Below are 14128 nucleotides of genomic sequence, written 5' to 3' on the forward strand. Positions count from 1 at the left end.
CTTTCCCGCCAGGAGGATAAGTTACGCTGGGAGATATCCCCTAGGGTGGATAAGGCGCTCACACGGTTGTCAAAAAAGGTGGAACTGCCGTTTTAGGAACGGCCACTTTGAAGGTACCTGTTGATAAAAAGCAGGAGGCTATCCTGAAGTCTGTATTTACACACTCAGGTACTAGACTGAGACCTGCAGATCGTGCTGCTGCAGCGTGGTTGGTGACCCTGGCAAGCATACTAGTTTGCTAATATGAGAACATATTAAAGACGTCGTCTTATATATGAGGGATGCACAGAGGGATATTTTGCCGGCTGGCATCCAAAATGAATGTAATGTCCATTCTGTCAGGAGGGTATTAGAGACCTGTCACTGGACAGGTGATGCTGACTTAAAAGGCGCATAGAGATTCTGCCTTATAAGGGTGAGGAATTTTTGGGGATGGTCTCTGGGACCTCGTATCCACAGCAACTGCTGGGAAGAAATATTTTTACCTCAGGTTTCCTCACAGACTAAGAAAGCACGGTATTATCAGGTACAGTCCTTTCGGCTTCAGAAAAGCAAGCGGGTCAAAGGCGCTTCCTTTCTGTACAGAGACAAGGGAAGAGGGAAAAAGCTGCACCAGTCAGCCTGTTCCCAGAATCAAAATTCTTCCCCCGCTTCCTGTGAGTCCACAGCATGACGCGGGTGCTCCACAGGTGTAGCCAGGTACGGTGGGGGGCCGTCTCAAAAATTTCAGCAATTAGTGGGCTCGCTCACAGGTGGATCCCTGTTTCTTTCAAGTAGTATTTCAGGGGTACAAGCTGGAATTCGAGATGTCTCCCCCCCGCCGTTTCCTCAAATATGCCTTGCCGACAACTCCCTCAGGCAGGGAGGCTGTGCTAGAGGCAATTAATAAGTGGTATTCCCAGCAGGTAATACTCAAGGTGCCCCTACTTCAACAAGGACGGGGTTACTATTCCACACGGGTTGGGGTACCTATACCGCATGGTTCCGTGTGACCCATTTTATATTTAAAATCCTTGAACACATACATAAAAAAATTCAAGTTCAAGATGGAATCGCTCAGCGCGGTTATTGCAAGCCTGGACGAGGGTGATTACATGGTATCCCGGGACATCAAGGATGCTTACCTGCTTGTCCCCATTTACCATCCTCGCCAGGAGTACCTCAGATTTGTGGTACAGGTTTGCCATTACCAAGTCCAGACACGGCCGTTTGGACTGTACATGGCACCGAGGGTGTTTACCAAGGTCATGGCCGAAATGATGATACTCCTTCGAAGAAAGGGAGTTTTAATTATCCCGTACTTGGACGATCTCCTAATAAAGGCACAGTCCAAGGAACAGTTGTTGGTGGGAGTAGCACTATCTCAGGAAGTGCTGCGCCAGCACGGCTGGATTCTGAATATCCCAAAGTCACAGCTGGTTCCGACTACACGTCTAATGTTCCTGGGTATGATTCTGGACACAGCCCAGAAAAAAGTGTTTCTCCCGGAGGAGAAAGCCAGGGAGTTGTCTTCTCTAGTCAGAGACCTCCTGAAACCAAAACAGGTATCGGTGCATCAATGCACGCGGGTCCTGGAAAAGATGGTAGCTTCTTACGAGGCAATTCCATTCGGCAGGTTCCATGCCAGAATCTTTCAGTGGGACCTGTTGGACAAGTGGTCCGGATCGCATATTCAGATACATCGTTTAATAACCCTGTCTCCAAGAACCAGGGTGTCTCTTCTGTGGTGGCTGCACAGTGCTCATCTTCTGGAGGGCCGCAGACTCGGCATACAGGACTGGGTCCTGGTGACCACGGATGCCAGCCTTCGAGGCTGGGGGGCAGTCACAAGGGGAAGAAACTTCCAAGGACTATGGTCAAGTCAGGAGACTTCCCTTCACATAAATATTCTGGAACTAAGGGCCATGTACAATGCCCTAAGTCAAGCAAAATACCTGCTCCTACACCAGCCGGTGCTGATCCAGTCAGACAACATCACGGCAGTCGCCCATGTGAATCGGCACAAGAAGCAGGATGGCAATGACAGAAGCCACAAGAATTCTCCGATGGGCGGAAAATCATCTAATAGCACTGTCAGCAGTGTTCATTCCGGGAGTGGACAACTGGGAAGCAGACTTTCTCAGCAGGCACGACCTCCACCCGGGAGAGTGGGGACTTCATCCAGAAGTCTTCCAAATGATTGTAAGAAGCAGGATGGCAATGGCAGAAGCCACAAGAATTCTCCGATGGGCGGAAAATCATCTAATAGCACTGTCAGCAGTGTTCATTCCGGGAGTGGACAACTGGGAAGCAGACTTTTTCAGCAGGCACGACCTCCACCCGGGAGAGTGGGGACTTCATCCAGAAGTCTTCCAAATTATTGTAAGTCAGTGGGATTGTCCACAGGTGGACATGATGGCGTCCCGCCTAAACAAAAAACTAGAGAGGTATTGCGCCAGGTCAAGAGACCCTCAGGCAATAGCTGTGGACGCTCTAGTGACACCGTGGGTTTATCAGTCAGTTTATGTGTTCCCTCCTCTGCCTCTCATACCAAAGGTATTGAGAATAATAAGAAGGCAAGGAGTAAACACAATTCTCGTGGTTCCGGATTGGCCAAGACGAGCGTAGTACCCGGAACTTCAAGAGATGATCTCAGAGGACCCGTGGCCTCTGCCGCTCAGACAAAACCTGCTACAGCAAGGGCCCTGTCTGTTCCAAGACTTACTGCGGCTGCGCTTGACAGCATGGCGGTTGAACGCCGGATCCTAAAGGAAAAGGGCATTCCGGAAGAAGTCATTCCTACGCTTATTAAAGCCAGGAAAGAGGTTACAGCAAATCATTATCACCGCATTTGGAGGAAATATGCTGCATGGTGTGAGGCCGAAAGGGCCCCAACAGAGGAATTTCAACTAGGTCGATTTCTGCATTTCCTGCAAGCAGGAGTGAATATGGGCCTAAAATTAGGTTCCATTAAGGTACAGATCTCGGCTCTGTCGATTTTCTTTCAAAAAGAACTAGCTTCAGTACCTGAAGTTCAGACATTTGTAAAAGGAGTGCTGCATATTCAGCCCCCATTTGTGCCTTCTGTGGCACCTTGGGATCTCAACGTGGTGTTGAGTTTCTTAAAATCACATTGGTTTGAGCCACTAAAGACCGTGGATCTGAAATATCTCACGTGGAAAGTGGTCATGTTATTGGCCTTGGCTTCGGCCAGGCGAGTATCAGAATTGGCGGCTTTATCATGTAAAAGCCCTTATCTAATTTTCCATACGGATAGGGCAGAATTGAGGACTCGTCCCTAGTTTCTCCCTAAGGTGGTGTCAGCGTTTCACCTGAACCAGCCTATTGTGGTGCCTGCGGCTACTAAGGACTTGGAGGACTCCAAGTTGCTAGACGTTGTCAGGGCCCTGAAAATATATGTTTCCAGGACAGCTGGAGTCAGAAAATCTGACTCGCTGTTTATTTTATATGCACCCAACAAGCTGGGTGCTCCTGCTTCTAAGCAGACTATTGCTCGTTGGATTTGTAGTACAATTCAGCTTGCACATTCTGTGGCAGGCCTGCCACAGCCAAAATCTGTCAATGCCCATTCCACAAGGAAGGTGGGCTCATCTTGGGCGGCTGCCCGAGGGGTCTCGGCTTTACAACTTTGCCGAGCTGCTACTTGGTCAGGGGCAAACACGTTTGCAAATTTCTACAAATTTGATACCCTGGCTAAGGAGGACCTGGAGTTCTCTCATTCGGTGCTGCAGAGTCATCCGCACTCTCCCGCCCGTTTGGGAGCTTTGGTATAATCCCCATGGTCCTTTCGGAGTTCCCAGTATCCACTAGGACGTCAGAGAAAATAAGAATTTACTCACCGGTAATTCTATTTCTCGTAGTTTGTAGTGGATGCTGGGCGCCCATCCCAGGTGCGGTTTATCTGCAATACTTGTACATAGTTATTGTTAACTAAATCGGGTTATTTTTGAGCCATCTGTTGAGAGGCTCACTTGTTTCATACTGTTAACTGGGTATAATATCACAAGTTATACGGTGTGATTGGTGTGGCTGGTATGAGTCTTACCCGGGATTCAAAATCCTTCCTTATTGTGTACGCTCGTCCGGGCACAGTGTCCTAACTGAGGCTTGGAGGAGGATCATAGTGAGAGCAGCCAGTGCACACCAGGTAGTCATAAATCTTTCTAGAGTGCCCAGCCTCCTTCGGAGCCCGCTATTCCCCATGGTCCTTTCGGAGTTCCCAGCATCCACTACGGACTACGAGAAATAGAATTACCGGTGAGTAAATTCTTATTTTATCATATAATGACCGAAATAGCATAGGGTCACCGGCAGTGGCTGGGAGTAAAATGTGGGACATGATGATAAATGTTTTGTCATATTCTGCAACAAAAACGGTCGGTAATATTTGCACCTAATTCCCGGCCCAAGGCAGATATACATGTAAGAGCAATTGGGATTGCCCTACAGTCACAGTGGATCAAAGCAGAATTGAAAAATGGAGCCGCAGTATCTAAGTGTTTCATGTCCTCAACGCAACTAGTAATTATGAGGGTCATTTCGAGTTGATAGCTCGCTAGCTAGTTTTAGCAGCCGTGCAAATGCAGTCGCCGCCGCCCAAGGGTGAGTGTATTTTTTTAGCTTTACAGGAGTGCAAACGCCTTTACAGCCGAGCTCTGCAAACACATTTTGTGCACTTTCTGAGTAGCTCTGGACTTACTCAGCGCTTGCGATCACTTCAGTCTTTTTGGTGCCAGAATTGACGTCAGACACCCGCCCAGCAAACGCCCGGATACGCCTGCATTTTCCCTACCACTCTCAGAAAACTGTCAGTTGCCACCCATAAACGCCCTCTTTCTGTCAATCTCCTTGCGATCGCCCATGCAAATGGATTCCTCGCTAGATCCATTGCACAGCAGCGATGCTCTTTGTACCCGTACGACGTGCGTGCGCATTGCGTCGCATGCGCAGTTTTTCCATTTTATTTACCTGTTTGCTACGCAGCAAAAATCCGTAGCGTGTAATCAACTCGGAATGATCCCCTATATCTTTACATCAACTGGGAAATAACCATTATTTTATTGACTCAATGTATCTTGTCATTACAACATTAATACTTCCCATTGGTACCAATTTTATACTTTTATTGATTGTTTTAATAAATGATTTGTGTTTGATTATTTTCACTTGTGGTCTTGGTTCTACGCTTTTCATAAGCTGCACAGAAAGGTTTTCATATATATATATATACATTGCAGACAGTGGCGGCACTCGGAGACTTAGAATAAAGTGCATAAATTATTTATTGATTTCTACGTTTCGGGGGTATGCAGCCCCTTCGTCAGGATAACCAGCATACAACAAATACAGTGTTTAAATACCTCAACCCACTAGGACGCCCCGCTCAGCCTCCATTCACGTCGCCTGGGTTCCGGATCTGTCTCACCAGAAGTGACGACATCCCGGCCCGACCAGCCAGCGCGTTGGAGCTGTAAACAGAGTAACCATAGTTACCATGTGAAATAACCGTGCACCACATATCGTAACTGCTCATATCACAACATATCTATAATCAAACAAACATATTGACCTAAATCATTAAAATTTGCATGATCCGCCCCGCCATTAGCTATCCCAAGGATATTGTGGCTATATACATTTCGTACCTGAGGATATTTCTAATCTACTAATATTTAATACTGAACACCCCTAATGTGAATCCACCTCTCTCAATTATCAGATCTCCCCATTCCACTGATCCCAAGAATCAATGTTATAAAAAAACATTTAAAATTAATCGTTTCATTAAGACCCTTGGGAACAATGGTATTTAGTTTGTTAATCCACATAGCTTCTACCTGTAACAGTCTTTTTGATCTGTCCCTCCTTCTTATGGATCGTGGGACATGATCTATCAATTTGTACCTGAATGTGGATACATTATGCCTGGCCTGTGCAAAATGCCTTGCAACAGGCTGCTCACTTTGTCCAGATTTAACAGCTTCCCATCTGGGGGACAGTTGGGAGGCTCTGTCTGTAAGCTGCCCTGGTTAGCAGAGCAGCGGTGAATAGTGCACAGCATCTATTCAGTGCAGACAGAGGGAGAGGGAGCATGCCAGCGGCTCACAGAGCGCTGGGCATGCCCCCTCAGTGACAAAAACGGGGGCGTGGCTCGCGATCGTGGGTCCTCCTGCGAAGCCACGCCCCCTTTATAGACCACACCTCTTTTCGGGATTGCGCGCACGCATGTGTCCCTCTTTGGAAGGGGGCAAAGTTGGGAGGTATGCATTGTCCCCTGAACGGATGCGGGTGGTTGCCGCGCGTGGGAGGGGGAGCGAGTGTGGCTGTCAGTTTCAGCATTGTCCCCTGAACTCTGCAGCAACCGCTAGTCTGTGAGGCGGGTAGTGTGAGTTCCGCTCACAGTCAGCGGCTGCTCTGTCAACAGGGAGTGTACGGGGAGGAGGGAGACAGGGGACGGGGCGGAGATGGGGAGGGGACTGGGCGGGGAGAGGGAGGGGACTACTCCTGCCCAGATCTGTGCCTGTGACTCCTCCCAGCGTTATGGCCAGGCACAGAATCACAGACTTAGGCTAATATATAGGAGATATGTAATAACAATACTGTGTATATTATCACACATGAAATAACAGTTCTGTGTATACAGTATATGAGCATCATGTACATTGATATGGTCATTAAATAAAATAGTGATAAAATCCATCATCATAATGTGGACATCCTGTTGTGTTATTAAGATTTTTTTTTTTTTACGTCCTAGTGGATACTGGGGTAACATTAGTACCATGGGGTATAGCTTGGGTCCATTGGAGCCTGGCAGTTTAAGAAATCATTAGTGTGTGCTCCCCTCTATGCCCCTCCTCCAGACTCAGTTTAGAAAAATGTGCCCAAGTAGCCTGGTGCATTCTCTGGAGCTCCAAAGAGTTTTCTTCAGAAATGTGTTAGTTTATTTTCAGACAGCGCTGGTTAGCAACCAGTCTGCCTGTGTCGTGTGACTTATGGGGGAACCGAACCAACTTCATATAGAGTTAATGGTTTGTATCCCCGCTGACAGGACACAAAGCTCCTGAGGCGCTGTTTCACATACCCTCAGGGTGTGAGCCTACGCCGGCAGCATGCCGCCACCCCTAACAGATGTGGTGCAGTGAGTACAGACACCGGGGTCCCGGTTAGCGGGGGTCCCCAGTGAACATGCTGGCATAAGGGCGTAGCGGTCACCCGTCCGCGGCCTGCGGTGCCCGCTGCAGACACGTACACTGGCGCTAATAAAAAAGGGTTATTAACCTCCTTTTTACACAAAAACCTGCTATAAAGTCAGTATAAAATCACAGGGACCGCGCGCAATTGAGGGGGCGGGGCTTCCCGGAGAGCGGGACCAGAGGCTGCAAGGCGCCATATCCTGCTGACAGGTTGCATTCTTGAGCTGCTCCTCCAGAAACCCTGCTGTATCACCACTTGTACTGGTACCAGGGGGTTTTATAGAGGGGGGAGCATATAGGCTGTATTACCACAAGCTGCCTTAATCAGGCTCAGAAAAAATACCCAGCGGAGTACTGCTTTATACAAAGAAACTTATGGTTTCTGCGCTGCCAAGCAAACCGCAGCCCACAGTTTAAAGGGGAACACCTAAATACAGTATCCCCAACAGACACATACACAAAACAAGAAAAACTCTGTCGGCGCTGTTCACTATGAACTCAAATTCTTCTATCCTCAGCAGTACAGAGAGGTCCCAATTAGATCCACACTTTCATTAGGGTTCTCACCCGTAGGCATCAAAAGGTATCTTTATCACCCCGGTTAAAGATTCTTCAGGTTTAGCCAATAAAAGACAACACTTAAAGGGTTATCACTTACATGGTATTTCAAACTCACATTCCCATAAAGGTATCTTTCCGTTGCCCCTGGAAACAGCGGTCCAAACACCTGAACGTTTTCAGCAGGATCGATATTTAATAATTAAATAAAGTAGTATACAAGTTAAAAAGTCACGGGTGCACAGTCCAACAAAAAACAGCACATATGAAGAACTTCACTGGCGGCACAGTACGGATGCGGTCGCGGTCTGATGATAAATGATGTGCTATAGCAGTGCTTGATTCCCGATGTGCAGATATGCTGATGCTGTCCCCGGACCACAGCAGGCTCTAACGCGTTTCAGAGAACACCTTTGTCCCCTTTGTCAAAGGGTTGCCATGTGTCCCTGGATGTCTCATCTTAAAGCTCCGACCATGTGATCAATCTGACCATTCATAGCATTCACACCACACCAGGGGTATAATTAATCAGATACCCTAGGCTGCATATGCATCCAATCTCCCTTCAGATGTTCATTAACTATTTCTTGCCTCATTACATTACTATGGATATATACACTCTAATACACCAAAGGTTCTCAAACTCGGTCCTCAGGACCCCACACAGTGCATGTTTTGCAGGTAACCCAGCAGGTGCACAGGTGTATTAATTACTCACTGACACATTTTAAAAGGTCCACAGGTGGAGCTAATTGTTTCACTCATGATTCTGTGAGGAGACCTGCAAAACATGCACTGTGTGGGGTCCTGAGGACCGAGTTTGAGAACCTGTGTAATACACCTATCCATAGAGGGCAATCATACATAGTATTCTACCACAAAACGTTGAATCTATATATCAATATAAGAGGAGGACATATAAAAAAGGGAAATAGAAGATTACAACCCTTAAATCTTTCATATAAATACATGCAAGACATAACCAGGGCCAAATGTAATAGAGTGAGAGTTTCAAAAAGTGAGAGATTTGGTAAGGTTTTTCAGTTTTTTTTTTAAAGTGGCAATCATTTACACAGCAAGATCAACCTGGTTTTGCAGTGTAAATAATTGCCACTTTAAAAGAAATCTGAAAAACCTTACCAAATCTCTAACTTTCTGAAGCTCTCTCTCTATTACATTTGGCCCATGGTATTTGTATTCTCTCATAATTCCATGTGGGATGCGGATTGAAAGTCGACAATGTCTAGGTCGACCACTATTGGTCGACAGTAACTAGGTCGACATGTTCTAGGTCGACGGTCAAAAGGTCGACATGAATTTTTCACAATTTTTTTTCTTTTTTTGAACCTTTTCATACTTAACGATCAACGTGGACTACGATTAAAATGGTAATCTGTGCCGAGCGGAGCGAAGGCACCATGCGAGGGGACGCGGTGCACTAATTGGGGTTCCCGGTCACTCTACGAAGAAAACGACACCAAAATAACATTTAAAACTCATGTCGACCTTTTGACCTAGAACATGTCGACCTAAAGACCCTGTCGACCTAGTTACTGTCGACCAATAGTGGTCGACCTAGACATTGTCGACCTAGTTACTGTCGACTTTCAATACCACACCCATTCCATGCAATCATCAAGAGAGAAGAGAAAAAAAACAAAGTTAGTGGATGGATAACAACCACCTAGAATACACACAATGGGGTCAATTCTATTCGGCAACTAAAGAATAGCGCCGGGAATTAGCTCCCGACGCTATTCAATTCAGCTAAAGTTAAGTCGGCGATGTCCCGTTCTCGCCGACTTAACAGGTAGTTTTGTCGGGAGAACGGGCATTCTCCAACTTAACTGCCCGGCGCGAGGCTGATTCCCGACAGAATCAGCCTCGCGCCGGACGCGAGGCAGCACTTTTGTCGGGTTTCTTCTCTCATCCCCCGGGGATGAGAGAAGAATTCCCGACAATTGCGGGCAACTAGTAGCAGAATTGAATAGCGTCGGGAGCTAATTCCCGGCGCTATTCTTTAGTTACCGAATAGAATTGACCCCAATGTGGTTACATGATACTGTGATGCCTCGTTTTTTGCCAACATCTCCCCTGAGTTTTTTTACCCTCCATTTACCTTTTAGAATTTTAATGCCACAAAAGCTTTTTAAATGTTTAATAACACAGTTATGTCTGTTTTTTAAAAATATAACTACATTATGCTGCTCATATCCTCTATATTACGGACATGTTCACTGGTGCGTTCTTTCAGCATGCGGCTTGTCCTGCTGTCACAATAACGCTCCATAAGATGAATAACATTTTTACTACCGCAGGTTATAAAAATCCTTTATCTGAACGGATTTGTGGTGACATTGGGTCTGTATTCTGTTATCTTGTTAGCTATTTTACAGTCTTATTTGCTGCCACACCAATGAGAGTGCACCTTGAGAGGATAGCTTAAGCGTAGATATCAGGTGCTGAATATAACCGATATAAGGGTCGATTCAATTCTCCGACAGTTGAATATCGCCGGGAATTAGCTCCCGTCGCTATTCAATTCAGCTCAAATTAAGTCGGTGAATGCTGGACTTTGTTTGGAGAACGGGCATTCTCCAACGTAACTCTCTGCCGCGATGCTGATTCCCGACAGAATCAGCCTCGCATCGGCCGTGCAGCAGCACTTTTGTCGGATTTCCTCTTGCATCCCCTGGGGGTGAGAGAAGAATTCCCGACAATTGAGTGTCACTTGGCGCTGTATTGAATAGCACCAGGAGCTAATTCCCGGCGCTATTCAACTGTCGGAGAATTGAATAAACCTCAAAGATACCAATGTGCATTAGTGGACTTTATCTTATGAATAAATCTGCTTTAATTCAGCTGATGTGTATTTATATTTAGATGGGTTGATCCTGCACACTAGTAGGAGCCATTAAAATTGCAGATATAGATACCAATGAGTTTGAGGTTACATCGTTTTATCTTCTGAATATATCGTGAGTTTATCCTAACGTTATCCTGCTACCTGACTATCTGATTTATAATCTGCACTTATTCAGTGGACTCTCATCCTTGATTCAGGGGACAAACCCACAAAAGTGGTCATCCTCTTGTCTAACGTTGGACAGCAGATCCACCACTTTATCTCCTCCTAGTTCCTGTACTTTAGCACCTGATATCTACACCTAAGCTATCCTATCTAGGTGCACTCTCATTGGTGTTGCAGCAAATAAGAACACTATCTACTACCATACCTCATTGAACATGCCCGATCTCGTTTGATCTTGGAAGCCAAGCAGTGGTGGGCCAGGTCAGTACATTGAAGGGAGACCTCCTAGGAATACCCGGTGATGTAGAGCTATGTGAACCCAATAGGCCTCAATATGATGCAACACTAACAGCAGGATCATCATTTTGTCTTCTTTCATCTCTTACCCATTTCAAATTACATCATTAAACTACTAAGACCAGCGATAATATAACAGCATTTGGCACTTATATGAGTAGCAGTATGAATACGTACTGATAGATCTTTATACACGGTCTCCCCCCCCGTCCCCCCCAAAGAAATTGGTGCTGAGGTTATCCTCCGTGTTTCCTTGACTAACTATGGTCTTGATATACTCTTTTGACCTACGATGGTCTTATTAATACAGATTCTTCTGTAGTGGTCGAGGTGAAACAGATGCAGTACTGAATGTGTCTACATCTTTATCAATTTATTCTATGAATATGTAGACCAGAACATTTGTTGTTTTTTTGACCCATGTCGTTATCTTTGATCTTCATTTCTCCTTTTTTTTTTTTTCCTGTTGGGTAGATATTAACCCTTTTTAATATATAATAATAAAATTACTGTTTTATCTGTGACTTGACTTCATGAAACCTTTGTAACTGTTAAGAGTGCACCCACACAAGAGCCTTCTTCTTCTTCTCTTATTGTCTATCAATTTAATTATGAAGGTGTCTCATCTGTCATATACGATCGAAAGTGAAATCTATGAATTCGGATTAAATTAAAATAAAGGTGGAAACCAGAAGGAAACTTGTAGGGTGTTGTGTGATAGTTATGGTATTATCTTATTGGTTAGATAAACCCTTAAATATGAACTTAATGCTTCTATTGATCCTCACTAATCCCCTAAATAGGCTTCTATGACACATCTTCGTATTCAATTGATATATAGTATACAACCAGAAAGACACTGGCACAGAGGGAGCCATGCTCATCTATCCCATTAGGATTAATTGAGCCAAGGCAGTCGGACTTAGAGGGTCATTCCGAGTTGATCGTAGCTGTGCTAAATTTGGCACAGTTATGATCATGTTCCCAGACATGCAGGGAGACGCCCAGCACAGCACTAGCCTGCCCCGCATGTCTGTCCGCCCCCCCCCCCAGAAGTACAAAAGCATTGCACAGTGACGTCACGCAACCACCTGCCCCCGCACGGTCCGGCCACGCCTGCGTTGGCCGGACCTTGCCCCCAAAATGGCGGCCAAACGTCGCCATGCCGCCCCCTCCCGCCCAGCAACTGCCGCTGCCTGTCAATCAGACAGAGGCAATCGCCAGGGAACGACGGCCTTCGGCTGTCCGGCATGCACCGGCGCACTGCGGTGCTGGCGCATATGCAGTTCCGACCCGATCGCTGCGCTGTGAACAACTGCAGCGAGCGATCGGGTCAGAATGACCCCCTTAATGCCCTGATGTATTGTTCTCTCTGTATTGTATTGCAGCTGAGAACAAAAGATGAAAGGCTTATGCTAATAAGCCTTGGTGCACCTAGGCACAGCAGAGAAGGCTAGATAGAGCGAGGCTCCATCTGTGTACTATAGTAGTGATTCATTCACAGTGGTAGTTTAATAGATCCCCTGGTAGCAGACACCTTTCTTTATCTTACAACTATTACCCCGGGTACACACTAGCCGATGTGTGTACCCACTGGGCAATATTGGCGGCGAGGTAGGGAGACCCAGCGGGGTGTCGGCATCGGCAAGTACATACAAACTTGCCGACGGGGAGAGAGCAACGGGGGTAGGTCCTCCCTCGTCTGTACTGTTCAGCCGAGGGAGGGGGTCATTAACAATGTGCGGGAGAGCGCGCATCGTTAACGACATTGAGTGTACACACTAGATGAGAAAGTAAAAGATCTCGCTCAGAATGACCCTTCTGAGCGATACCTTCTATTTACTCATCTAGTGTGTCCCCAGCTTTGCTTGACGTTACAATTATTGTTGTGGAGTTTTAGTAAAGACCACTGGTTATCTTTTGGATTTTGAACTTTCTCCTGCCAGGTTCCCAATATCTGAAGTGTGGATCGTAAGATTATTATACCTTCATACTAAAAGGAATGAGATCCTGCAGCAACAGCGATATTCCTTTTAGCTCTGGCTAAAATTGATTTTAGCCTAATTAATTGCTTCAGCTGATGTAACCCGCCAGTTTGGGTGTGGTATGCAAGGTCGACAGTAAGTAGGTTGACAATGTTTTTGATGTTTTTTTTGGTGTCGTTTTTTCCGTACAATGACCGGGAACACCAATTAGTGCACCGCGTCCTCTGGCATGGCTCGCTTCGCTCACCATGTTTCGGACAAGGTGCCTCGCTGCACTCGGCACACGTTACCGTTCCCAATCGTAGTCCACGTGGATCGTTAAGTATGTAAAAAAGTTCAAAAAGATAATAAAAAAACAACTCATGTCGACCTTTTGACATAGAACATGTCGACCTAAAGACCCAGTCGACCTACTTACTGTCGACCAATAGTGGTCGACCCAAACATTGTTGACCTACTTGATGTCGGCCTAAAGACCAGATTCCACCAGTTTATGTGACATTTAGTCATTATTACAATGTCACAGGCTGGGTTTGAAAAATTACAGAAGCTGATTGGCTGGTACTTTATCACCTTCCACTTTATCACTTCACCAAACTTAATAAATCTGCCCCCCTATGTACTAACACGGGCCCTTAGCGCTTTTCTTCCGATGCGCATTTCACCCGTAGCTTAGTCATGGAGCTGACCCGAGAGGTGGGTCCACCATGTTTAAATAGGTTAGCCTGTGGATTAAACAATTGCTTTGCCAATGGGAGCGCTCTACAATCGTAAAAACAGATTAGGTCCTGACTCCCAGGTCCGGTTCTGCTTGAAGTAGCCGCATCCCTCTGGAGCTCCGATGCCAGCTGCCTTATACTCTGCTAATCGCCCTCTAGGGCACCTCTAATTGACCCAAATCTCACCCAGGGACCTCCCTCAGCAGCCTCCCACTCACCTATGGGGGCCTGGATTAAACAAGATTGGTCTAGATTCCGAGGTTCCGCTCAAGTTCTGCTATTAATTTGATGTATCCTGTGCCTCCTGTGTGCTTCCATGGTGTATCTACGACACTTTGCATT

At 46.2% G+C, this 14128-nt stretch overlaps 1 pseudogene; it reads left to right on the top strand.

The window, feature by feature from the left end:
• The first annotated feature begins 10976 nt into the window (after nt 1–10976).
• On the top strand, nt 10977–11095 carry LOC134897543 (5S ribosomal RNA; annotated as a pseudogene).
• Nucleotides 11096–14128: the final 3033 nt, after the last annotated feature.

Source organism: Pseudophryne corroboree, chromosome 3 (genome assembly GCF_028390025.1).
Source record: "Pseudophryne corroboree isolate aPseCor3 chromosome 3, aPseCor3.hap2, whole genome shotgun sequence".
In the NCBI taxonomy this organism is placed as follows: domain Eukaryota; kingdom Metazoa; phylum Chordata; class Amphibia; order Anura; family Myobatrachidae; genus Pseudophryne; species Pseudophryne corroboree.